Raw genomic sequence first — 27654 nt, 5'->3', positions numbered from 1 at the left:
CTGTGTCGCTTTTGTACTGTACCCCTTTCGGGAGTCTGATTTGTCTTGCATACCCCAAGTTTCACCTCACTTAAAAACTACTTGCTTACAAAATCAGACATAAAAATACAAGTGTCACAGCACACTAGTACTGGAAAACTGCTGACTGTCTCATTTTTACCATAATTATAAATCAATTTGAATATAAATATTGTACTTACACTTCAGTGTATAGTGTATACAGAGCAGTATAAACAACTCGTATGAAATTTTAGTTTGTTCTGACTTCGCTAGTGCTTTTTATGTGGCCTGTTGTAAAACTAGGCAAATATCTAGCTCAGTTGACATACCCCAGGAAGACCTCTGCGTACCGCCACGGTCTAGAACCAGTGGTCTGGAGGACCCAACTGACATCAGGGCCCCATTGTGCTAGGTACTGTACAAACAGTCCCTACTCTGGATAACCTACATAGATGAGAGAGAGGGTGGAAGGGGAAACAGAGGCATGGGAAGGTAAAGTGACTAGCCTCAGGTCATGTGGCAGACCCAGGCGTGGAGCCTAGATCCAGCTGCGCCAAGGTGCCTTCCCCAGAGTGAAATTCACCTCCATTCAGAGAATGAGCACGAGGCCCTGCTCTTCTTCCACGATGCCTATGAAAAGGCAGTTCACAACAGATCATTAACATTAGTATTGACTGTTTTTTAAATCAAACACTCTAGACGTGCACCTGCCTAAACAGCATGACTGCATTATGGCTTAAATTATGGGGCAGGGACAGCAATGCTGCAGCTCTCCCAATCTCCACCATCTGAGACACCAAAATAAGATGCCCCTCAAACCAGAGCATGCAGACATTCAAAATCTGATCATGTCCTCCCTGAGGTTTGGCTACACCCCTGGGCGGGGCCTGATTAAGGGACTGGCACAGTATGCACATGCCTATGGTCCTGGATCCCAGAGTCATGTGATCACATCAGAATGACAGCTATCATTTCAACTCCCCCTCCCCAAGCCCACCTGCTTCTAGTCCTCATGGTTGAGAAGAAAAGCTTGAAAACATGAACTGAGTATAACCAAAGCAGTGATGTTTGCCTGAATCTGCAGACAGCCCCAGCAAAGGGAGGAACAGTTGTCACTAGAACCAGGACAAGAGCTGCCTGATCCCATCCCCATGTCCAGAGCAGACCTGACCCCTGCTGCTCCCGAGATAGGGCAGGCTTGGTTGGGAGACCTCCTATGCAAGGTGGGATTAGCCTTCCATTGGTAGTGCTCGCATTCACCCCCAGGCTCTGTTCCTTCCTCCTATGGTAACACGTCAGATTGGGAAGAAAAGGGGGGTAGTCCCAGCCCAATCTTGGAGCACCAAACAGATGCCACACACAGTAGATTATACACATTTTTGACACTCTCTCTCCTCTCTTACACACTGGATGGATTGTTTCTTGACTTTAGCAAAGCTTTTGACACGGTCTCCCATAGTATTCTTGTCACCAAGTTAAGGAAGTATGGGCTGGATGAATGCACTATAAGGTGGGTAGAAAGCTGGCTAGATTGTCGGGCTCAACGGGTAGTGATCAATGGCTCCATGTCTAGTTGGCAGCCGGTATCAAGTGGAGTGCCCCAAGGGTCGGTCCTGGGGCCGGTTTTATTCAATATCTTCATAAATGATCTGGAGGATGGTGTGGATTGCACTCTCAGCAAATTTGCGGATGATACTAAACTGGGAGGAGTGGTAGATACGCTGGAGGGTAGGGATAGGATACAGAAGGACCTAGACCAATTGGAAGATTGGGCCAAAAGGAATCTGATGAGGTTCAATAAGGATAAGTGCAGGGTCCTGCACTTAGGACGGAAGAACCCAATGCACAGCTACAGACTAGGGACCGAATGGCTAGGCAGCAGTTCTGCGGAAAAGGACCTAGGGGTGACAGTGGACGAGAAGCTGGATATGAGTCAGCAGTGTGCCCTTGTTGCCAAGAAGGCCAATGGCATTTTGGGATGTATAAGTAGGGGCATAGCGAGCAGATCGAGGGACGTGATCGTTCCCCTCTATTCGACATTGGTGAGGCCTCATCTGGAGTACTGTGTCCAGTTTTGGGCCCCACACTTCAAGAAGGATGTGGATAAATTGGAGAGAGTCCAGCGAAGGGCAACAAAAATGATTAGGGGACTGGAACACATGAGTTATGAGGAGAGGCTGAGGGAGCTGGGATTGTTTAGCCTGCAGAAGAGAAGAATGAGGGGGGATTTGATAGCTGCTTTCAACTACCTGAAAGGGGGTTCCAAAGAGGATGGCTCTAGACTGTTCTCAATGGTAGCAGATGACAGAACGAGGAGTAATGGTCTCAAGTTGCAGTGGGGGAGGTTTAGATTGGATATTAGGAAAAACTTTTTCACTAAGAGGGTAGTGAAACACTGGAATGCGTTACCTAGGGAGGTGGTAGAATCTCCTTCCTTAGAGGTTTTTAAGGTCAGGCTTGACAAAGCCCTGGCTGGGATTATTTAACTGGGAATTGGTCCTGCTTTGAGCAGGGGGTTGGACTAGATGACCTTCTGGGGTCCCTTCCAACCCTGATATTCTATGATTCTATGATTCTATGATCAGCAGTGAAATAGTTAAGGGTCATTAAATTCCTCATCAGTGGGCATCTGAGTTAGCCCCATTTCGATTAACAGGGCAGTTCACAGCTCTCAGAGCTATGGTTTCAGGCTTTCCGCAGATACAGGCAGGCTTCTCTGCACTGGTTACACTCGGGTCAAGCTTTCAACTTTTTCTCTGCAACCATAAGGGCTAGAGAGTCCTTTTTTCCCCTACCTGTAAAAATGTAGCCTCTGCAGAACTAGCCGCCAGTGTCAGGTTGCCAATCCAGCCCAGAACCACATGATCTTATTGCTGCAAACCCTGTCCTTCTTCCTCCATACACTACCTGCTGTTTGGTATCACCACTCGTTGTGTCATGTTTAGAGTTAGATTGCAAGCTCTTTGTCTTTTGGCTTGTCCTGTAGAGAAGCTAGTACACTGGAGGACACTGTAAACATTTTAAAAATTGCAATAAGAGCTTATGGAGCTCTGAAACACCACATTAAGGACTGAAGTGAGGATGAAGTGCACGAGCCACTGGTTCAAGTTTCACCCCCAGTGTGTAGCGGGAAGAAAGGGCTCAGTCTATGCCGCACATAGGGGCTAAGCCAAAGCCCACCGAAGTGAATGGAAAGACTCCATTGGAGTCAAGATTGAATAGGCTTTGGAGTAGGGCCACAGCGTTTGCACAGTACAGCAGCAGAGGAGACAGCAAAATGGGACAGTGAAAGGAAAAATGTGTCTATCATATGTGACTTTCACCACATGCAACATGCAGAGGGAGACAATGTAAGTTAAACTGGTGCCAACTCCTCCTCCCAGATTTTACGGGAATGCTTGTTGGGAGTTTCAGAGGATGTGTATTGTTAGCTCTCAGACCTCAGTAATAGGTGAGCAGGTGCTAAGCCTTCCAAAAAAGACTTCCTTCCTCCAATTGTTAGGCTGTTATAGACTTGAAAATCAGTGTTAACAAAAAGAAAGGAAAAACAAAATGAAGAGTTGAAAAAAATTTGGACTAAAACCCCTTTCCCCTCTGAGGCGTCATCTGTGCTGCGGATTTAACTCAGATGATTGGCAAGCAGGTTAGCCTGGCCCTCGTGTGGCCAGCCACCCTACAAAGCCCTACCCAAGTTACTGTGTCCTCACCGATGCAGCACTCACCTGTGTGTCTTCGGGGGTCGCAGGCCATGGTTCTTTGTGCTACAGTAACCTGAGCCACGCTAAGTTGCTTTCCCAGTGAATTGCGGTATTGGAGAACTTGTCTGTCCTTCTGGGCACACAGGGGAACTGTGAAAAGGCACTGGAGGGCTATTGGCACTGGAGTGGGTTTGCCTGTGACCTCACTGCAATGCGGGTTACCAGCCCAAGTGGAAGCAGCACCTGGGCTTTAGCCTGTCGCCCCTGCTGGGCCAGCTCGCCTGGGTATAAAGCACCCACCCACACACTCAGGAGGGGTGTTTCTGGCTGGACAGAAGGGGGCTTGGGGCAACACCTGAGTTAACTCTGCAGTGAAGACAGACCTTCATTTGCTTCACTTTCACCATGCCACTTTCTCACTCACCGTTGTGGGCTCCATCAACTGGAGCCCATTTTACTAGTGTGTTAAGTACAGGGGTACTGGTACCATTGTAAGCTGCAGTGTATGTGGGATGCACATGTCACTAATACTCATCCTGTGTTAGCCAGTTCTAAGCAGGACCTAGGCTAGCTGACACAGTATTAAAATCCCTAGCACCCAGCCCACAGTACAGCTTCAAATATCAGTAATACTGTGACAGCTGCACCCTGGCTACATATGGCTAAATGCCACTGCAGAATTTGCAAGTGTGGACAAGACCATAGAGTCTTCCAGGTTAGTACAGACCTGAATCTCTAGTGTATAAAATGAGTAGAAAGATCTTTCTGAAGAAAAAAGACCTGCAGGTCTTTATACATCACAAAAAAGACACAAGACTAAATTCTCTCCTTTGCAGGTCACTTTTAAGGTGCAACATTACATCCTGTAACATGACATATTGTTAAACAAGATGTGATATCACATTTTGTGCCCATCTCCTTTTTTAAAGGGAATTTTTTTATTTGCTATACTTCAGCAAAATGCCCTTGAAAGTACACAGATTTGCTATTCTGTCTGAAGGACAGAGACGAACAAACAAACAGAAATACACAGAAGAGGAGAGGAAGTGATGACTACTTACTAATGGAAGAAATCTTTAACATTTGAGCCTCAACCTGCAAACATTTATGCACGAGTACATCTATGCACATAAATAGTCCCAGTGACGTCAGGGGAACAACTCACTCACATATAGTAAAAGCTTTTGCAGCATTGAGCGTTGATGTCTCTGCTCTTTGTTGGCATGTGACTTTTGGAGATAGTTACTCCTGAGGGAATTCTGCACCACTGTGCATGCTCAGAATTTATGTTCCTCACAGATTTCTTTGCTTCCCCACAGAAAAATTAGTGTCTGACGGGGAAGCAAAGGGAAGCCACAAGAGCAGCTGTGTGACCCTTCTCAGCAGTATGTTTCGGGTGCCCAGGGAAGCTGGCAGAGAAGTAAATCACTGTGGGGCAGGGAGCAGGACTGGGGAAGACCTGGCTGGTGGTTCCTACCCTGTGCCGGGCTTAGCTGCTAGTCCCAGCTGGGCAGGACGGGACTTACTCTTCCCTTGCATGGCATCCAGGGCCAGGTCAGACCCACCCCCAGATTTCTCCCCCAGCTGCAGGAAGCTCTGCAAATTCTCCCCCCACACCCACTTCCTGTACCCATTTCTCCTCAGCTGGAGGGGGAGGGATCTCTGTACAGGGAGCTGCTCCTCCATCCACCCAACCCCTATTCATCCAGACGTCCTCATACCCAGACCCTCCCACCAAGCCTCACCCCCCCTGCACTCAGAACCCCCCCCAATGAGCCACACTCCACCTGCACCACCCTGACAAGCCACCCGTACCCAGATCCCCACCGCACCAAGCCCCAACACGTTGCAACTGGATCCCCACCCTCCTGAGCCCCACTCCCCCAGAATCTGGACCCTCCCACTGAGCCCCCCACACCCAGACTCCCCAGCCTAATTCTACCCCCCATACCCAGACCCTGCCTGTTGAGCCCCAACCACCTTCAGCTGCAGAGTCCCATTACCATTGCACCCAGAACCCCCCCCCACAAATCTTTGTGCATCCAGATCCCCCCACACCCAGATCCTCCACTGAGCCACCTGCACCCAGATTGCCACATACAAAACCCTTTCAACCTCCACCTGAATCCCCCCACACTAAGCCCCTCCACACTTGGATCCTGCCTTGCTGAGCCTGCCTGCCCACACCTGGCACAGAGGGGCAGGGCCCCTGGGTGTTTCTGGGGCAGGCCTGGTCCTTGCGCTGTGTCAGGGTTGGGTGCAGCCTCATCACTGAGTCTGTGTCCCAGGGTGAGCTGCAGGGTGATCTCCCACCTCTTTGCAGCCAGTGTTAGCCAGATCCTCATACAGGAAACCCGTTACAAAGCAGGGAATTAGACCTGGGTCTCCCAAGATCTTAACCACTGAACCATCCTTCACAACAACTTACTACCATTCACTGGAATTTTGTTGAAGCCTGTTCATCTGCAGCTAGCAGCGTGTGTATTTGGGGTGACATGCAGCGTTCACTAGAGGTCTGATCCTGCTCCCTCTGGAGTCGAGGGGTTCTCTGCCATTGACTTCAACCGAAGCAGAACTGGGCCCTATGTCCAGACAGTGGTGCTCCATGCCCCTTTGACAGATAGTCATGAAAATGCTGTGAAATCCAGAGTAATTAAGGCTCCAGCTGAGGCCCCCCTTGTTAACCAGCCCCTTGCTGGGTTCAGTCAAAGTGTATGTCTCACTCTAGCTACCTCCCCATGCTGTCACATGTCCTGTTTGTGCCCCAGTGTCTGCCGTTTGCTCATCAACCAGCCTTGCTTTTCCAGGCAGGTTGTGGGCTCAGTGTGGCTGACTGAAGTTTTGGGCGGACTAGCCCCTGTTTTCACCAGCATCCACCAGTGAAACTGCACATCAGTTGCTTCTACGTTGTCAGACAAAGTGCACCCAGGATGTGGGGCCTTCCATTTGGGCCCGGCTCCTCTATCAGTCAGGTGTACATGTGTGAGTGCACATGCTCATGGGGCCACGTTTACTTGCCTCTGCAGAAGTGTGCTCGACACAGGAGATGGCCCCATCCAGGCAGCCAGCCACATGCTTGCTGCCCGTGCAGGAGAATACACGTGGAGGTGAGGATTAATGGTCCATGGATGGCTAACAGCGTAGGAGATGGGACATCTGGATGGGGCACTGGCCTTTACCCCTTCTTAACACAGCATGGCTTGGGTGACACATCTCCTCGCTCCCCTTTGCACAGCCCTGCCTCCAAAGAGCAGTGATCTAGGCCATGACGGCACTCATTATTCCTTAGAAGATGAAAGCACATAAGGACTTGTCTGCTCGGTACCTTTTTAACTATATCTGTTTGAAACCTGTGTAGTTAAAGCAATACAGGCCCCTGAACGTGGATGCTGCTAGAGCATCAGAAAAAGGCACTTCTAACCGTATTGCTTAAATTTATGGGAGGAAGCTATACAGATATCAGACATCTTTACACCAGTATATCCATGTCCACATTAGCTGTTGTACTGGTATAACAATATTGGTTAAAATAAAACAATCACCCCTCTCACAAAACTGTATGTAGAGCAGGACTGAGAGAAGCCTTCAGAAGTAAGGTGAATGGTAGGAAGGAGTCCAGGGATGCAGTATCTGACGTATCTCTGTGCACCAAGCAAAGAACCCTACCTTCAAATCCATGCCTTTCACGGGCTGCATCTATACAAGGAAGCTTCACAGGTTTAACTGAAGTCAGATTGGAAACGAGTTTAGTTAACACCACAAACCAAGCCCCATCAGGACTCATTTATGTAAATACTAGAAAAGAAGATAGTTTTAGAAGGGACAGAAAACTTCATGCTTCAGCATCTACGCCAATATTTACAGGGTTAGGAAGAGACACCCTCCCTGCCCCCAAGGAGCAGATTATCCCACGGTTGGCTAACATAGGCCTTCTTGAGCCTTCCTCAGAAGCCTCTGGTGTCAGCTACTATCAGACACAGGACACTGGGCCAGGTGAGCCATGGGTCTGGCCATTCCTGTGTTCCTAGAACTAGCACTGTTGGTTCCGCTGGCACCTGTACCTTTAGCTGGGAATAAGCTATGCTGGTATAAAGCACCTTTGTACCCACTATGACAGGTTTATATTGAAGTAAGTGTCTCCACAGAGGATTATGCACTAGTTTAACTCAAGCCTTGTGTACACGAAAAAGGGTTTACGGTGATAACCTTATTGGTATCGCTACACCAGCAAACCCTCCGAGTGGAAACCCAGCTTATATGGGCAAGAGTTCTTTAGCTAGTATAATTTGTACCAATTCTACAAAAGAAACAGGTCATGGCAGCATAATTGCATCTACACGCAAGCCTGTTGTGGTCTGCACGCTCTGCTTTGAGTGGCATCTTATTTTGATGGGGGAGACTGGGAGAACAGCAGTCTGAGATGGGATTCCTCCCCCACAACTGATATAGCTATTCCAACATAACTTTAAATGTAGACTATGCCTAACACCTGGTCTACACTAGGAGTTGAGTTCGAATTTAGCAGCGTTAAATCAATTTAACCCTGCACCCGTCCACACGACGAAGCCCTTTTTCTCGACTTAAAGGGCTCTTAAAATTGATTTCCTTACTCCACCCCCGACAAGGGGATTAGTGCTGAAATTGGCCTTGCTGGGTTGAATTTAGGGTACTGTGGACACAATTAGATGGTATTGGCCTCTGTGAGCTATCCCAGAGTGCTCCACTGTGACCACTCTGGACAGCACTCTCAACTCAGATGCACTGGCCAGGTAGACAGGAAAAGGCCCGCGAACTTTTGAATTTCAATTTCCTGTTTGGCCAGCATGGCAAGCTGCAGGTGACCATGCAGCGCTCATCAGCAGAGGTGACCATGATGGAGTCCCAGAATCGCAAAAGAGCTCCAGCATGGACCGAACAGGAGGTACGGGATCTGATCGCTGTATGGGGAGAGGAATTCGTGCTATCAGAAGTACGTTCCAGTTTTCGAAATGCCAAAACATTTGTCAAAATCTCCCAGGACATGAAGGACAGAGGCCATAACAGGGACCCGAAGCAGTGCCGCGTGAAACTTAAGGAGCTGAGGCAAGCCTACCAGAAAACCAGAGAGGCGAACGGCCGCTCCGGGTCAGAGCCCAAAACATGCCGCTTCTATGATGAGCTGCATGCCATTTTAGGGGGTTCAGCCACCACTACCCCAGCCGTGTTGTTTGACTCCTTCAACGGAGATGGAGGCAACACGGAAGCAGGTTTTGGGGACGAGGAAGATGATGATGATGAGGTTATAGATAGCTCACAGCAAGCAAGCGGAGAAACTGGTTTTCCTGACAGCCAGGAACTGTTTCTCACCCTGGACCTGGAGCCAGTACTCCCCGAACCCACCCAACGCTGCCTCCCGGACCCGCCAGGTGGAGAAGGGACCTCTGGTGAGTGTACCTTTTAAAATACTATACATGGTTTAAAAGCAAGCATGTTTAATGATTAATTTGCCCTGGCATTCGTGGCTCTCCTGGATGTACTCCCAAAGCCTTTGCAAAAGGTTTCCGGGGAGGGCAGCCTTATTCCATCCACCACGGTAGGACATTTTACCACTCCAGGCCAGTAGCACGTACTCGGGAATCATTGTAGAACAAAGCATTGCAGTGTATGTTTGCTGGAGTTCAAACAACATCCGTTCTTTATCTCTCTGTGTTATCCTCAGGAGAGTGATATCATTCATGGTCACCTGGTTGAAATAGGGTGCTTTTCTTAAGGGGACACTCAGAAGTGCCCGTTCCTGCTGGGCTGTTTGGCTGTGGCTGAACAGAAATGTTTCCCGCTGTTAGCCACGGGGAGAGGGGAGGGAGGAGGGGCTAGCCACGCGCTGGTGGGGAGGCAAAATGCCACCTTGGAACGAAAGCACATGTGCTATGTATGTAATGTTAACAGCAAGGTTTACCATGAAAGAGTGTACCCCTTGTTCTATAAAATGTGTCTTTTTAAATACCACTGTCCCTTTTTTTTTCTCCACCAGCTGCAAGTGTTTCAAGGATCACAGGATCTTCTCCTTCCCAGAGGCTAGCGAAGATTTGAAGGAAAGAAAAACGCACTCGTGATGAAATGTTCTCCGAGCTCATGCTGTCCTCCCACACTGACAGAGCCCAGATGAATGCGTGGAGGCAGACAATGTCAGAGTGCAGGAAAGCACAGAATGACCGGGAGGAGAGGTGGCGGGCTGAAGAGAGTAAGTGGTGGGCTGAAGAGAGGGCTGAAGCTGAAAGGCGGTGGCAGCGTGATGAGAGGAGGCAGGATTCAATGCTGAGGCTGCTGGAGGATCAAACCAGTATGCTCCAGTGTATGGCTGAGCTGCAGGAAAGGCAGCAGGAGCACAGACTGCCACTACAGCCCCTGTGTAACCAACCGCCCTCCTCCCCAAGTTCCACAGCCTCCTCACCCAGACGCCCAAGAATGCGGTGGGGAGGCCTCCGGCCACCCAGCCACTCCACCCCAGAGGACTGTCCAAGCAACAGGTCTGGTTTACACGAAGAATTTAGGTTGGGAGAACCCCTCCCATTGACATAGGTAGTGGTGCAGCTGCGCCACTGCAGCATTTTAAGTGTAGACAAGCCCTTAGGGTTTGATCCAGCACTGGAGTTATGCTGTGGACTTCCAAGGGAACAGGCGTAAGCTCTTAAACCGTTACATTTCAATCATATGCAAACAGAGGCACTGACTTCCTAAAGTGCTGGGGGGTGCTCGACCCCTGCTCTGCCCCAGGTCCCGCCCCCACTCCACTCCTTCCCCTAACGCCCCACCCCTGCCCTGCCTCTACCTGCCCCCGCCTGCCCCATGGGTGGAAGGCAGTGGGAGGGAGGGTGAGGAGCTGATTGGGGGGCTGCCAGTGGGGACTCAGCACCTACTGTTTTTTTCCCCCATGGGTGCTCCAGCCCCGGGGCACCTGTGGAGTTGGCACCTATGCCTGCAAACACATTTTCTAAATGCATTCACAGAAGTAGCCACATATGTGAGAGGGAACTGTCCAGTCTTCACCGCTCTTGAAGAAGGCAAATTCAGTCTTTTCCTACTAGTTTTGCGTCCCTTCCAAACTGTGTTTTCACAATAGTTGCTGCGGGTGGGAAAAGGAGCTGGGAGACAAAGAGGGAGCATATTTCTGTAGCACTTCTCTCTGTGTCCTGATCCAATGCCTACAGCAGTCAGTACGAGTCTGTCCACTAACCTTAACAGGAGTTGGTTCAGACCCCTAGTGTTTTTCCTCTTGGAGATAATTTACATCCAGATTTGTCTGTTTCCCCCCGACCCACATCCCCTATGTTATCCTTACTCCAAGTGCTGTTCTGAGGAAAGGATCTGGAGCATCCAGGGATTTCTCAGAGGTTTGTGTCTGCCCTTTATCAGCTGATGTCTGCAAGCTGTGAAAAAAAAATCACTGTTTCTTAACTCCCTTCAAAGAGAGCCTTTTACTTTGTCGCTGAGAAGAATGGCACCTGACCTCCCATTCTGACCTTGTACAGTAAACAAGATCTGAAATGGAGCACACAGTGGTCTCAGCTACAGTCCCAAGCCAATATTCAGTGAGACAGAGAAGACGCAGACTCTCTTCTAAAGGGGATTGGATGGAACAACGCAATGAGAAAGAATGCCTTTGTTTAATCTGCAACGTCTACACCCTCCCTCTCGTACAATTCAGTGAGCGATGCTACACTGCAAATTCTTTTGCCACATTGAACGACGATCCTATTTAAAAGAGGTCGATTAAAAAAAAATCCTTGGCATATTCAGAACACTGAAAAATTCAGCAATTAAGGAATTATATATTTTCATAGGAAAATAATTCAGCCTTTTTATTACAGTTTGCAATGAACATTTCCCTAGTTGATTAAAATGACATCTTGAAATGAGTCGGTATTTTGGCTTATGTAAAAATGTAACATGTAGATTAAAGTTGGTCTCAGGGGGCCAAATCTGTGCTCTGTAGGTTCTTATTCCCCCCACCCCATCACCACAGTATCTGAGCCCCTTCATGCAGTGCATTAATCAAGGCGACTAACACTGGGTGGTTTTGGTTTGGTTTTATTTAAATGTACATGCTCCTCCATGTTTGTTAGAGAAGGCCGGTCAAAGAAATGCACCTTGCACCAGGACTGGGAGGATTGTGATGATCCTGAGTTCCTGGGGGAATTAATTCCACAGACTGTAGCCCCGAGTAAGTGAACTATTTGTGCTACATTGCATCCTTCCAGCAAGAATATTTGATGATTTTAATCTAACTTCTCTGTGAGCATAACAGAGTCCACAATACAAAGGGCACAAAGGTGACTGAAAACTATCTTTCCCCCAACCCGTGCATGCCATGCTCACAAGCTGCAGCTCACTATGGGGGCTGGGGTATCCAGACATTTGTTAGAGAGCATGTGATATAAAATTTGCTATTTCCAAAACATTCCACTCTCCTCTTTCCTTTTCAGGCACAGAAAGGCTGATTCCGAGATCAGCAGAAGGAAACTGGGAATTCCCAATGTCCTGCTGTTTCCTCCCCTAGTTGGCTGCCCTCCAAAGCTAAACCAAAATGATCTCTGCACAGGAGTAGACACCCTGCCATAGTGTGAGAACAGGAAGGAAAGAAACATAAGGAGGATACAATTTTCTCCCCTCTTTGCTGATGAGTTAAAGACAGTTATTATAAAACATGTCAGGAATGTGGAAATCAATTAATTAAAATTCACAGAACATGCCCAATTTTGGGGGCTCATCCATTTTATTTCCAGACCTGCATTTATGCCTTAAAGCAGCATAGTCTAATGGGACAAAGCACTGGCAGAAGAGTAGGATGCTACTCTCAGTTCTGTCCCTGACGACTTGTGACTTCGGCTAGGATTTTGAATGGAATAGAAGGGCTTTAAGCTCCCATCTCCCAGATTTAATGTCGTTCTGTGTCTCCATTTATCCCACCTATAACTCTGGCCTGCTTCCCAGGGGCTCTCCCGTCTGTATTTTTACATGCCTGCACGCGTGCATGTGAGTGTGTGTGTGTATTGTTGTGTCTGCCAGCTGGTGGCCAGACATTGGCATGGACTTGTCTAATTAGTAGTAAGGCTTGATTTATGAGGGTGAAATGCTCCCTTCCTGTGAAGAAGCCACACAGTGGGGGTGGGGAGGAGTGCTCTAGAAACTCTGCGAGGTAAAGCTGGTGGCATTTCAGAGGCTTTCTGCCTCCAGGATAAGAAAGAGCTTTGCAGACAGAATGTAGGGTGCAGCCTTCAAACTGTGCGGCACCTCAGCATCCATGAGGCAACCTGGGTGTGCATCTGTGGACCTCTGCACAGACAGGCAGGCTTTCAATTCCATTTGTTAGCCCCTCCAGCAGCATGATTCATCAGGAGCCATATGGCTGCAGGCTCTTTCCCCTAAGCCGTAGCTGCCTCATAGCCACAGGTTGGGAAGATGTGCAGACAGAGGGGGAATTCATGGAAGCGACTACGAGTGGGTTTCCATGTTGAAATCTGCCAGCTCTGGAGGGAAGCACATCAGACAGAGAATTTCAATTCCCTAATTTGCTTCCCCTCCCCCACAAAAAGCCTTGCTGAGTCTCAGACCCAGGCACCTCCATCCTTTGGAGAATCTAACTTCCATTGAAATCACCTCTTTGAGGGTCTGAGCCCCAGCACATGGTCTGTGCACAGAAGGGCATCTACAACGCTCTAGGGCCAGGGCCTGCTCTCGGATTTTTGCCGCCCCAAGCAAAAAAAATTTTTTGGCCGCCCCCGCTTTTTTTCGTGCCCCCTGCCCCCAACTCCGCCCTAACTCTGCCCCTTCCCAACCCCTTCCCCAAATCCTCAGCCCCGCCTCCTCCCCCGGGTGTGCCACATTCCCCCCCCATTGCTTCCTGTGGCTCCCCCCCCCCATCGTTCACCTCCTCTCCGCCTGCTCCCCTGAACACGCCGCTGCTCTGCGTCTCCCCCCTTCCTTTCTGGCGAGGGAAAGGCAGCGCGTTCAGGGGCGCAGGCGGAGCAGAGGTGAGCGATGGGGGGGGGAGCACAGGAAGTAACGGGGGGGGTAGAGGAACCGCTCCCCGCCCTGCCCTGTTTCGCATGCGGCCAGCCTGGGAGGGAGAGGGGAGAAGCGGCGGTGGTGCACTCAGGGGAGCAGGCGGAGGCGAGCTGGGGCACCGGGGGCACATTTCTAGGGGCGGCATGGCCGGCGCTGGAATCCCACCCCTAGAAATGCACCACCCCAAACACCTGCTTGTTTTGCTGGTGCCCAGAGCTGGCCCTGTCTAGGAGCCCTTTGCCCCTTGTCTGCCAGCCACACCCAGCAGTGCTTGGGAGCACAGCAAGCTCTCGGCAGACATAGGGCTTTGGTTTTTTAAGAGGGGGAATGGTCCCACTATTGTGGGGAACTTTCCTGGCTTATACACTACCCCGGTGGAATGGGCTAGTGAAAGGATCTGAGTCCTCGCTCCCACTTCCTTTGCCCAGAGGCCTGCCTGACCTCAAGGGCTCCCCTTCCACCCTCCTGTGTGGCAGAGGCTGGGCCCAGGATTCCTCAGGGGTTCGACCCCCAATCTTGTTGTGGCCACTTAGGGCAGGAGCTACGGTGTCCCCACTCCGGGGTGCTCTCTCTGTTCTGGACGCTTCCCTGACCCCCTGATCATCGCATATAGTTCAAAGCAAATACAATTTATTAAACAGCAACCAATTTTAAAAAATAAGGAAAAAATGGGAAAGGCACGGGGACATCACAACCAGCGTCTCTGGAATGTCAGGGCTCAGGGCTGGGGGTTGAGGTGCAGGAGAGGTTACGGGCTCTGGGCTGGGGGTGCAGGCTCTGGGGTGGGGCTGGGGATGAACGGTTTGAGATACAGGAGGAGGCTCCAGGCTCGGGGATGGGGCCGAGGGATTCGGAATGAGGGAGGGAGCTGTGGGTTGAGGCAGGGGGTTGGGGTGTGGGAGGGGTGAGGACTCTGGGCTGGGGATGAGGGCTTTGGGGTGGGGCTGGGGATGAGGGGTTGCGGGGTGCAGGAGGGGACTCCAGGCTAGGGGTGTGGGGCTGAAGGATTTGGAGTGTGGGAGGGGACTGTGGGTTGAGGCATGAGGTTGGGGTGTAGGAAGGGGTGTGGGCTCTGGGCTGGGGCCGGGGATGAGGGGTTTGGGGTGCAGTATGGGGTTACGGGTGGGGGGGCTTAGGGCTGGGACAGAGCGTTGGGGCTCGGGGTTGAGGTGCGGGCTTACCTCAGGCAGTTCCCAGTCAGTAGCACCGCGGGGGGGCTAAGACAGGCTGCCTGCGTGTCCTGGGGCACTGCACTGCGCTGCGCCCCGGAAGCAGCCAGCAGGTCCAGCTCCTAGGCAATGGGGGGCACCAAGGGGCTCCATGGTGCACGCTGCTCTTGTCTGCTGGCACTGCCCCCCCAGCTCCCATTGAACCGGGAACCGGCTAATGGGAGTGCAGAGCCGGTGCTCGAGGCAGGGGCAGCGTGCGGAGCCCCGTGGCCCCCACACCTAGGAGCCGGACCTGCTGGCCGCTTCCAGGGCACAGCGCGGTGCCAGGACAGGTAGGGTCCACAGCGCCGCCGACCGGACTTTTAATGGCCCGGTTGGCGGTGCTGACTGGAGCCGGCAGGGTCCCTTTTCAACTGGGTGATCCAGGCGAAACCCGGACACCTGGTCACCCTACAGAGGACAGAACCCCCCCCGGCCTCCTGACTCCCTCATTAGCCTGCCTGCCCTGTCAATCAGGCTGACCTGCAGCACTGTCGTCTTGCCATTGCTCCTGGGGACTGTCAGTCTCAGGGTCCTGATTTCCCATCAACCCTTCCCCTTTCTTTTGGTACTGGGAGCTAGCCAACCAAAAGCCGCTCACTGAGTTTTAGTAAGAGGCCAACAGACCCCTTACATTCGTTTTTCTAGGCCGTGCTTTACAGTGTTTTAATGATTTTGATAGCGGCGACTGTATGTGGTTGTCCATCATTTGTCCCGAGGGCTTGGACAGCCTGGCTTTATTAACAAGAGAGTAATTTTATAATGCAGCTGCACCCCACCCCAAGGCAATACTGCCTGTAATAGTGTGAGAGGCACTGGAAACCAGCGGCATGATGCCAGCCCACTGCTGTTCTCCCTCCTTCTCATGCAATTGTAAAAAATTCCATTTATTTTCTACCTATTTTTTAAAGGGAGCGTGAAAATGCACTGTGTGATAAAAGTGGGAAAGGGAATACATCCAGAGATGTGTGAACTGACACATCAAGGACTCTGCTGCCTCTGTTGCGTGTGCTTGATCCCCAGCGCTATTAACAGGCCCAGAGAGACAGTTCCAGTGTACGTAGTCTTTGTACGCGATAAAACCCCCCCACCATCCAACAGCCACAAAGCAGCGTTTGCTCCTAGACATGGGAAAGAAATTACTAAAAGAAAACACTTTTCAATGTTAAGTTTCCATAAAGTCACTATGAGCAATAGCGAGAAAGAAGAAGTTACTCACCTTGCAGAGTAACGATGGTTCTTCAAGATGTGTGTCCCTGTGGGGGCTCCACTTTAGGTGTTGGTGCGTCCCTGTGCCAGAGATCGGAGATTTTAGGTAGCAGTGCTCGGTCGGGGTGCACGTGTGCAGCAGCTGTCTCACGGTGCCATTAGCACCTCATGTAGAGGGCGCACGACCCAACCCTTTCAGTTCCTTCTCTACCACGGAGCCTGGTAGCATGAACTCCAAAGTAGAGGGGAGGAGGGTGGGCAGTGGAGCACCCACAGGGACACACATCTTGAAGAACCATCATTACTGCACAAGGTGATTAACTTCTTCTTTGAGTAGTGTCCCTGGGGGTGCGCCACTTTAGGTGTCTGTAGAGCAGTGGCCCACTGTGGAGGGTAGGGGCTTCGGAGTTATACGTGAAGTGGTTGAGAGCACGGTAAGGCTAACTACATAGTTCGTCTGACCGTGCTTTGGGTGATGGCATAGTGTTTAGCAAAGGTGTGCTCTGATGCCCAGATGGCAGCTCTACATATATCTATGAAAGGGAGATTGTTTAGGAAGGCTATTGATGTAGGCATAGCCCGCGTAGAATGGGATCTGATGCCCGAGGGAGGCTCTTATTGTGTAGTTGGTAGCAGGTTTGGATACAGGTGGAGATCCATCTAGATAGTCTCTGAGTCAATATTGCACAACCCTTGGATCGTTCTGTTGTGGAGATACACAGTCTTGGTGATTTACGGAAGGGTTTAGTTCTGTCTAAATAGAACACTATGGCTCGCCTGACATCTAGTGTGTGGAGAGAGGCCTTTTGAGAATCCCTGTGTGGTTTAGGGTAGAACTTGGGTAAGTGTATGGTTTGGTTTACATGGAAGGATGTAGCTACTTTCGGCAAAAATTTCGGGTATGGTCGTAGCATGATTTTGTCTTGAGTGAACACGTGTAGGAAGGTCCAGCCATCAGTGCCCCTATTTCATGGACCCTTCTGGCTGACGTGATCGCCACCAAGAATGCGACCTTCATTGACATATGTAGGAGAGAGCAGGAAGCTAATGGCTTGAAGTGTGGTCTGGTCAGGCATTTGAGTACATGATTCAAATCCCATGGTGGTGTAGGTTGTCGAACTTCCAGATACATGTCCTATATACCCACTAGGAAATGTCTTGTGACTGGGTGAGCGAAGACTGATGTCTTCTCTACCTTATGGTGAAAGGCCAAAAAGGCCGCTAGATGTACTTTGACCGAGCTTATGCTTAAGCCAGATTCTTTCAGTTCTAGTAGGTCATCTAATATAGTTGGTAGAGGCACCGTGACTTCATCTGTTTGTTTTTGTTGGCACCATAGCGAGAATCCATTCCACTTCTGGAGGTAAGTATTTCTAGTGGTAGATCATCTGCAGTTTAATAATACCTGTTTCACTCTTTCTGAACAGTCTAGTTCTCCATTCTGGAACCACATAGGAAGCATGCTTTGAGGAAGAGCTTCTCCGGATTCAGATGGAGTGTTCGGCCCCTGTTCTGTGAAAGAAGATCCATCTGCAAGGGAAGCATTTGTGGAGCACACACTGCTAGGCGTGACAGGTAAGGGAACCAAGTCTGTCTGGGCCAGGTGGGGACAATCAGAACGATGTGTGCTTTGTCGGCTGGTATCTTGTGAATGACTCGCAAGTTTAGGGGTATTGGCGGCAACGCATACAGGAGTGATGTGTTCCACGATATGAGGAAGGCATCCCCTAGTGATTTGGGTGTTAGGCCCGCTCTGGAGCAGAAGAGTGGGCACTTGTAGTTTGTTGCTGATGCAAACAGATCGATTGATGGGTAGCCCCATTTCTTGAATATCATTTTGAGGACACTGTCGTGTATTTCCCATTCATGTTCCTCTAAGAAGTGTCCACTGTTGTGTTCTGGCACCTCAGTAGATAAGATGCTGTGATGTTTATGTTATTGCGGATGCACCAATTCCATAATTTCAGGGCTTCTGTGCATAGACAGTGAGAGCACTCCTCTCCTTGTCGATTGATATAGAGCATGCATGCTATGTTGTTGGTTAGTATGCAAATTGATTTGTTCTGTATGATTGGAAGGAAGTGACAGCCTGTGTTGTGTACTGCTTGGAGCTCTAGGAGGTTGATGTGAAATTGAGTTTCCATCCCTGACCACTTGCCCTGTATGGTGTGGTGATCCAAATGAGCACCCCAACCTATCAGGGATGCGTCCGTTGTGATAATGAGTGATGGAGGGTCCTGTTGAAAGGGGATCCCTGTGCAGACATTTTCTGGTTTTGTCCACCAGTGTTGTGACATGATGGCCTTTGGGGCAATGTCACTCTTTTGCTTAAGCTGTGTTTGCTGGGCGTATACACAGTGCTCAGCCAGCCCTGAAGACAGCTCATATGGAGTCTTGTGTGCCTTATGACAAATGTCTTGGCTGCCATATGTCCCAGGAGCTGAAGGTAAGTCCTCACTGAGGTTTGTGGACTGGTGGTGACCATCGACATGAGTGTGTTCATTGTCACAAACCTGGGGTTTGGTAGTATTGCCTTGGCCTGTACGGAGCCAAGGTAGGCTCCAATGAACTCCAGGTGTTGTGTCGGGTTTGGAGTAGATTTCTTTGTATTTACCTGCAACCCTAACTTGTGGAATAGTTCTGTGGTTGTTTGTACCATGTGCGTTGCTTCTTCCTGGTTCATACCTTTCAGTAGGCAGTCGTCTAAGTATGGGAAGATCATCACCCCTCTTCGTCGTAAGTTTGCTACTATTACCACAAGTGTTTTTGAAAAAAACTCAAGGGGCCAGTGGAGAGGCCAAGACGTCGTACTTGGTATTGGTAGTGGTTGGGTCCTACCATGAATCTCAAGAATCGTCTGTGGACCGGATGTATCGTAATATGAAAATATGTACCTTGAAGGCCAAGGGCTGAAAATCAGTCCCCCCTGTCTAGCGCAGGGATGATTATGGCCATTTTGAATCTGTGGTTGCGTACGAATTTGTTGAGCTTCCAAAGATCTAAGATGGGTCTTCATCTACCGTTTTTCTTTTTGGTGAGGAAACAGTTTGAGGATTTGTTTTGATTTGGAACTCGTTCCATGGCACCCAGCTGTAGGAGGTGGGCCACTTCCTGTTGTAGGAGGTGCTCGTGAGAAGGGTCCCTGAAGAGGGATGGGGAAGGGTGGGTGGGATGGAGAGGAAGGGGATGGCATAACCCGACCTTATGATCTCCAGCACTCACTGGTCCATTGTTATAGCTGCCCAAGCGTGGTAGAATGGGCGTAAGCGGTGGCCAAAAGTTTGGGTAGGAGTGTCCGAGAGCGCTATAGTCTGGGAGAGGTCGTTCAGACCCTCGACCAAGACTTCAAAATTGAACAAACTTGGTTGTTGATGGTTGAGAAGACAAGGCCTGATTTTGCAGGGCTCTATGTCTTTGAGAGTGTTGTTTATTCCGGTTAGGGTCAAAATGTCGCTGCTGTTAGCAGTGGAAAGATGTGTCTCTTGTTCTTTGATATGATGTGTATTGGTGTAGTTTATTAGGTGGCGTGTATATGCCTAAGGTATGTAATGTGGCCTGAGAGTCTTTCATCGTATGTAAGACCTCATCTGTTTTAGAGGAAAAGAATTTTTCGTGGTCAAACGGAAGGTCCTCTACCTTCAGCTGCAGTTCTTTCGGGATTCCCAACGCCTGCAGCCAGGATGCTCTCTGCATCACTGCTGCTGTGGCTGTTGTTCGTGCAGCTGTGTCTGCCACATCCATTGAGGCCTGTAAAGCAGTGCGGGCTATTATCTTTCTCTCATCCATGATGGCCTTGAGCTGGGGACGTTTCTCTTCTGGAAGATACTCTATGAGTTCCTGCAGTTTGCCATAGTTATAGAAGTTATAATTTGCCAAGAGGGCAGAATAGTTGGTAACCCTGAATTTGGAGTGTGGCTGAGGAGTATCTTTTATAACTGAAGAGGTCTAACCGTTTATGTTCCTTGCCTTGTAGTGTTGAGCGGAACTGGGGTTGCTTGCTGTGGTGATTGGCAGCTTCCACCACTAGGGAGTTGGGCTGTGGGTGGGAGAAAAGAAAGTCCATCTCTTTAGCTAGGATGAAGTATTTTCTGTCAGCCCTTTTACTGGTAGGTGGTGCTGATGCAGGTCTCTGCCATATGGTCTCTGCAGGCTCCCTTATGGCTTCATTGATGGAAAGAGCAATCTTGGCTGAGGTAGATGTTTGGAGGATTTGAAGCAGCTTGTGCTGTTTCTCTTGCACCTCCTCTAGTGTGATCTCCTGGCTGGCCGCCGGTAGCGGGGTGGTCACCCACTCCAGCCCTGACAGGGTTAAAGCCAGCTCTGGGAGAGGGCTAGCGGCTGGGAGAAAAGCCCAGGCTGAGTAAGGGAGCAGCCGCAGCTGTGGCCAGCTCAGTCAGGGCCCAGTTGGCCCTTATAAGAGGGCAGTGGGCCAGGAGCAGGCAGTCTCTCTCTGACTGCAGAGAGGGAAGGACCTTGCTGCCTGGGAGCTAAATAGGAACCTGAGGTGGGGCAGTGCTGGGGGAAGGCAAGAGGTGCTGGGGAGCTCCCGCTTGGAAACCCCCGAGGCCGCAGGGCCTTGTGCAGGGCCTAAACAGGTTCTGGGGCTGCAAAGGGGCAGCCGGGGTTGGGTAGAGGCAGTAGGTCTGACCCCCACCCCCCTTGCCTATGATGACTGGCTTATACAGACTGCAGTCGGCCGCAGTGAAAGGGGGCTAGGTGGTGACTGGCAGTAGCCCATAGGCTGAGGCAAGATGGGATTAGGGGGTTGGGGGTTTCCCAGGGAGGGAGACCCGGAGACTGGGGGGGATACTGCTGGGGCAGAACCCCAGATAAAGGGGCACCGGGGCCAGCGACAAGCGAGACACCAGCCGGCGGGGGGCGCTCCGGAGGCTGGTGAGCTAATTCCCTGGACGACCCAGCAGGAGGCGCCGCAGGGGTGAGTCTCGCAACGCTACACCACCACTCTTTTCAAGAGTTCTTGAAACTGCTTCAGGTCATCAGATGTCGTTGGAGTTGGTGGTATAACAGCTTCATCCGGTGAGGAGGATGAGTTGTGGGCAGGTGACGTGTCTTCCTGCTCAATCTCTGAAATCACCTCTTCCTCCTCTATCCCTCCCTCGGGAACTTCAGATGTTTCCCTGCTTGGTGAAAGTGGAGGTGATCTGACTTCCCGTCTGGCTGGGGTGAGAGATCGGGTGTAGTGGGCTCTATATGCAGCCCATGGATCCCAGGGAGGCCACTGCATTGGGAAGGGTAGTGGTGGACAGGGCCAGGGTTGCCCATACCATCGATGCATCTGTCCAGAGTGGTGAGGCTTGGTACTGGCAGCCTCCCATGGAGGTCTCCTCTCTGCCGGTGAGGAGTGTTGAGAGGAGAAATGGCTGCCCTGTGCATCCCCTTCCTCATCACTGTATACGCACTGAGGGGCGGGAGACGCAGGGGGCTGCTCCATTCTTTGGCCCAGAGATTGTTCGCTGCTGAGTAGTGGCGACTGCGGTACCGAGGAGACCACTATGTCCCACTGGTGCAAAAATCATGCCAGTGCCTTTGTCTTGCGGTCAGCTTTTGTGGCGGCAGTTGGTGCTCTTTGGGGTCTGTCTGTCGGTGCCGACCAATGAGTCGGTGACGGCATGGGTGTCGGAAATGCTTTCGGCACTGGGTTCCACACTGGGGTCATTGGTGCCGTGGAGGAAACCCGGCGTCTTGATTCCGAGTTGGTGCATCAGGCTCGGCAGAGGTCTGCGAGGGGACGGTGCCGGAGGCTCCCAGGGCCTCGTAGGTGCTCTCTCTGGATGAGCTCGGCACCGAGGGCAAAGACCTCGCTGGGGAACTCCTCTTTCTCTGAGTATCCCATTTCGGGAAGGTCGCGGCTCGCTTTGGAAGGCTGAGCATTGACATTGTTAGAAGTTTTGCTGCTCTGTGACTCAGTTGCTCTTTTTTTCTGAGGAGGCTGGATAGACTTTTCCATCAAAATCGTTTTAAGGCAGAGATCTGTCTCGCCGTGCCCTCGCCTTTAAATTGCTACAGTGAGCACATTTCTGGGGGATATGAGTTTCCCACAGGCAATCGACAAAAGATGCGTTGCCGTCAGAGGCAAGAGTTGCATCCCTTAAAACTGGGTGAGCCCGGCATTACGTTTGTTAATTTTTCCCAACTGAAAAGGGAGACGAAAAAAATATATAGAAATTGGTTAAAGGAAACTCTATTTCTACCGCTAAGCTAAGGAACCAAAAGGAAAAAAACATTTTTTTTTAAAATAACTGGCTAAGGAAAGTCTAATTAAAACCACCAAAGAGCTCTAACACTAAAGCCAGGATGTAAACAATTTTCTTTTCTAAAGATTTTGGAGAGGCAGCATTCCCATTGGGCTCCATCTGCAGCCGAGGACGGTTGAGAAGGAACTGAGGGGGTCAGGTCGTGTGGGCGCTACATGAGGAGCCAACAGCACCGCGAGACGGCTGCTGCGCACACGTGCCCTGACCCAGCACTGCTACCTAAACTCTCTGCTCTCCGGTGCAGGGACGCATCAACACCTAGACTGGAGCACCCACAGGGACACTACTCGAAGAAGGAAAAGAGGTTTTGCAAACAATGAAAAATCCCTTGACAGTGTCATAATCTAGTTGGGAAATCTCTCAAAAGTAAGACACAAACAAACCTTTAAAAAAAAGTGAATTAAGGCTATGACAGTCTCCTTAACTCTGCCTTCTCATTGCACAAGACACAGTTCAGGAAGATAGCTTGAGCCTTGACAGGCAGACACAGAGTCTAGCAGGACAATGAACTTACATGGTACGCTTCATCACTGGGAAAACGCTTTCTGTACTTTACAGTAAATTACCATTATGGAATAAGCATGCTCTGTAGACAGATGTGATTGTACAGTTGTCAGAGGGTGGCCTCCTGTGCAAGGTGCAGCACAACAGGTGCACTTTCCTCAGTTTCCCTTCTCAGGGAACTCAAGGACTCTCTTGACTCAGTAATACCCCTCCTTGGGGCTGGTTTATTACCAAGACAGTCCAAAACAAGAGTCCCCAAACCTTTATCACCCCAGTGCAAGTAGTCATTAGAATCCCAAGACATCTTGTCCCTCAATTCCCGACATACCACATGCCAGCACCTTCTGCCACACCCAGACTCTGTCAGTCTTCTTCTGTCCTTCTGCCAAGACAGCTGCCCGCAGCTCTTCCAGCTGGAGTGCAACCCCACTCTTCCCAGCCGGAACCCCCACAGCCTCTCCGCTGGGAGGTCATCGTCACCAGGCGAGCAACCCTCACCCCACCCCAGCCCTCTCACTGTGCCCTGTCAGGTAAGCCACTCTGCAGCTCCCCGCCTTCAGCCCTCTCCCATCCCTCATCAAGCTTAGAGCCAGCAGACAACTCCCTCGGCTGCTTCTCCTGCCTTCAGCCCTGGCTCGGGAAAGTCAGCCAGCAGACCCCTCTGGCTTCTGTCCTTGCCTTCAGCCTTCCCCCAGAAAACACCATCTGTCTCTGGCAGCTCTCATCTGCCCCTTCTGACTGACCAGGCAGCTCTTCTCTGCCTTTTCCTGACTCACTCTGGCAGCCCCGACTCACCAAGTCTCTCCCTTCCTCTGCCCACACCTGGTGCCCTGATCCGTTATAGACCCAGGGTCCACCCTGCCCTCTTCACTGGCCAGAATGGGAGCACCTGATGTGGCCCAGGGGCACTGGACCTACTTCATTTACAGGGGCCAGCCACCCTGTCGCAGTGCTCCACCAATTTCATTGTATTATGATGATCTAGAATCTGCATGAAGGTTCCAGCTATAACAACTGCCAGCCACCATTTCCTCTACACTGTGTTTTTTGGATGTGTGACCCTGTTCAGGTAAATATCCCTATTCAGGAAAGCACTTACGTTAAACATGTGTTTAAGTGCTTTTTGAATAGGGGCCTCAAACTCGAAAGCTGTTTGGAACAGGGAAGCTATTCTGTGCTTCACATGTTTCATTGTATGATGCCACACACACATCCTGCACTGTATAAATGGTAGGAGTAAAAATGTAGGTCAAAATTTTCAAACCTGATTGTCTAAAGTTAGACTCCAAAGCCCATATTTTAAAACCTAGATAAGCATCTTAATTTTCAAAGATGCTGAGTATCCATAGTCCCTGTTCACTTCGAGACTCTGGTAGGTGACTAACACTTTTGAAAATGAAACTTTATTTAGATGCCAAAATGTGGCTTTAGGAGCTTAATTTTAGACAAGTAGGTTAGAAAATCTTTGTTTCTGGGCCTTGTTTAGCACAGTGTATTTACTCAGAACAGCGATCCAGCCTTCTACTGGAGACAAATTTATACAAACACAATAAAGCTATGTATGGGGCACCTACACGACTGTCTAGGAGGAAAGATCTCCTACATGCTGCTACCCTCCAATGCTCAGAGGCCAGTGAGTCTTTACATTAACTTCACTCAGCACTGGATAAACCCTATTTTCTACATTGCTGATTGTGCAGAAGCAGGATTAAGGGGGAGGATCTTGGTCCCAAGAGCATGAAGAGTATGGGTGGACAATTAACTAGCCAACAACAACCTGTGGGGAGGGGGAGGGGGAATGGAAAAGGAGATCGGGGAGTAGGTTTCTCACCCAAAATCTGAGTATTGTAATGGGATTCTGGATTTCACCTCCCACTTTTCCATCACTAACTGCCAGCTAGTCCCAGGCCATGTCCCTTGCAATGCCCATTAAGGAATATCACCCACTGTCAGCGAGACAACACCAAACATGTCTCAGGATTGTGCACGTAGACGGATTGGCACAACTCTCTCAAGTTAATACCTTCAAGCACCAAAGTCTTTTTGGCTACGTTTACCCCACACACCACTGGGATACATGTAGCTACATGCCACAGTGAAAAGCAGGCTGCGTCCACACTGCCGTGTGTAGCTACATGTGTCAGTGAAAGGCTCTGGCAGAGGGGAAGCAGTGGGAAAAGGCTTCGGGAGCTCCCTGCTGCTGGAGTCTTTCCCTGCTGTAGGGACAGACTCCAGCAATGGGGAGCTACCAGAGCCTTTCCCTGCTGCCTCCCCCTGCCAGAGCCTTTCCCTGCTCCTAGAGTAGGGGTAGGCAAACATTTTGTCCCGAGGGCCACATCTGGGTATGGAAATTGCATGCAGGGCCATGAATGTAGGGCTGGGGCAGGGGGGTTGGGGTGCGAGAAGAAGTGCGAGATGTGGGAGGGGGTGTGGTGTGCAGGAAGGGGCTCAGGACAAGGGGGTTGGAGTGCAGGAGGGGTGAAAGGTGCAGCAGGGAGCTCAAGGCAGGGGTGCAGGAGGGGGTGCAGAGTGCAGGAGGGGGCTCAGGGCAGGGGGTTGGGGTGCAGGAGGGGGTGCAGAGTGCGGGAGGGGGCTCAGGGCACGGGGTTGGGGTGCAGGAGGGGGTGCAGAGTGCAGGAGGGGGCTCAGAGCAGGGGGTTGGGGTGCAGGGTACAGGATAGGTTCGGGATGCGGGCTCCGGCCTGGTGCCACTTACTTGGAGTGCTTCTGGGGTGGCAGCGGCGTGCAGCAGGGCTAAGGCAGGCTCCCTGCCTGCCCTAGCCCCGCGTCGCTCCCGGAAGCAGCTGGCACCACGTCCCTGCGGCCCCTGGGGGAGGAGTGGCAGAGGGCTCCATGCGCTGCCCTCGCCTGTGGGTACCTCCCCCGAAGCTCCCATTGGCCGCGGTTCCCCGGATCCAACCCGAGGGCTGTAGTCTGCCCACCCCTTCTCCTAGAGTCTTTCACTGCAACAGGGAAGGGCTCCAGCAGGCTGAGGGACACTACGTGACTAAAAATAGCAGCATAGACGGGGAGGAGGGGCTTAGGCGAGTAGAGAGCATGCGTGGTATGTACTCGCACACATATCCACCCCCTTCAGGCATGTCTTTAACTCCACTCGCCTAAGCCACGCCAAACGGTCTACACTGCTATTTATACCTGAGTTGGGAGGGGGTTTACACACCCATGGCCACTACCTGCCGCTGAAAGAAGCATGCTCTGTAGATGTAGCCTTGGAGTATGAGAAGGTTATCAAGTGCTCAGGTCAGGTGACACGGAGCTACATCTCTTTCCCTACTAGTTGGCTTGGACTCCTCCAGTTTGTTCACATACTAACTGAAGGGAGACAAAACTAAGACAGGAGACACACGTGCACTGACTGTCAGTTCAGGTTGGGGCGTGGATGGCTCTGGGGGCTGATAATGAAACAGGCAGCCTTTCACCTCTAGGGCACTGGATCCAGTCCAGATTGGCGGAGTTACCATCTGGCAGCTGTTCAGTGACCTGTGTGACATTAACATGTAGCCTCAGGCCCTGAGCCTGTGTCACTGAAGTAATGATAGCTTTGCTATAGGCTTCCAGGGGCAGGAGGAGACCTTAGGTCCAGTTCTTAGTGGACCAGGATCCACATCCCAGTTTCCATCATTGTCTGTACGCTAGCTGACCGTTGCATTAGAAAGCCATCTAGGCAGGCAAAGGTTCATTTCATAGGTCTTTTAAGGGGTTGGAATCCACACCCAAAAAAAGGCCTATAAAACTTCTTTACATTGAATCATATCAATAAATGACAAACTTGTCATAAAATAATCCCATATAATTTAAGAAATGCTTTCTATCCCATTCAACCTGTTTAACAGAATTAACAGCCAAATGCTTCAAATTAAACATATGCTCTGGTAACAGGAATACTCCTACCGTGCTGTACTGTACATCTCTGCAGTGAAATGTCATTACATGCCACTGGAAGGCATTGTCACAAATTTGCATTATTTTTATCTTCCCTATAAATTATAACAATACTCTCCTGCTCTAAAATTAAATATTTGTAATTACTACCTAGAATTTATGTTAATCTGTAGACAGGCCCTGATGTTTTAAAGATATTCCTCTCTGGTGAAAAGGGCAACTTGTGGTAATTTCACACTCGTATAAAACTCTCTCATTATGAGGTTTGGATAATTTTAATTAATAATAAACTATCACCATTTTTAAATAAATTTCATGAGGTCATTCTTTATAATCCTCCATATTTCCTTTCACTGTAAAGGACTACGCACTATAGCTGACTACTACAGGAATTAAAGTACTAAATAATAACAGTGATAAAGTTTCAGAAGGGATATTAGATGTTATAGATATTAGCTTCAGTGCCTAAAATGATCTCTATTAGAGACCAGGATGAGACCTAGTGTGGGAGGCAGATTATCCCGCATCTTCCCACTGCAGGATTCTTACACCTTCCTCTGAAGCAGCCAGTGCTGGCTACTGCCAGAAACAGGCTACTGGGTTAGATGAACCTTGGGGCTGAGCCAACCTGGCAATTCCTATAGTCCTGTGTACCGATGTCCTCCAACAACTGGGGCCTGCTTCCCATGAAAAGCAGCGTCTGCAGCTGCTAATCTCTATCTCCTGGCACACCTGAACTCCAAGGGCAAAGGTTGTCTGTGCGGGAAACAGAGCTTTCTTAGGGGACAGTCTGGGACTATGGAAAAAACTCCT

General features: G+C 50.3%; 1 long non-coding RNA gene across 2 annotated transcripts in view; it reads left to right on the top strand.

The window, feature by feature from the left end:
- Positions 1-27654, top strand: part of LOC140911835 (uncharacterized) — a 108945-nt gene that overhangs the window by 10001 nt on the left and 71290 nt on the right. For both annotated transcript variants that reach the window (XR_012159145.2, XR_012159144.2), the window contains exon 2: positions 17587-17734. This is a non-coding gene — a long non-coding RNA (uncharacterized LOC140911835). The remainder of the gene's footprint in view (positions 1-17586; positions 17735-27654) is intronic.

Source organism: Lepidochelys kempii, chromosome 5 (genome assembly GCF_965140285.1).
Source record: "Lepidochelys kempii isolate rLepKem1 chromosome 5, rLepKem1.hap1, whole genome shotgun sequence".
NCBI classification, from domain to species: domain Eukaryota; kingdom Metazoa; phylum Chordata; order Testudines; family Cheloniidae; genus Lepidochelys; species Lepidochelys kempii.
Note: the sequence above shows the minus strand (reverse complement) of the source record. Positions and strands in the feature narration are given on the sequence as shown.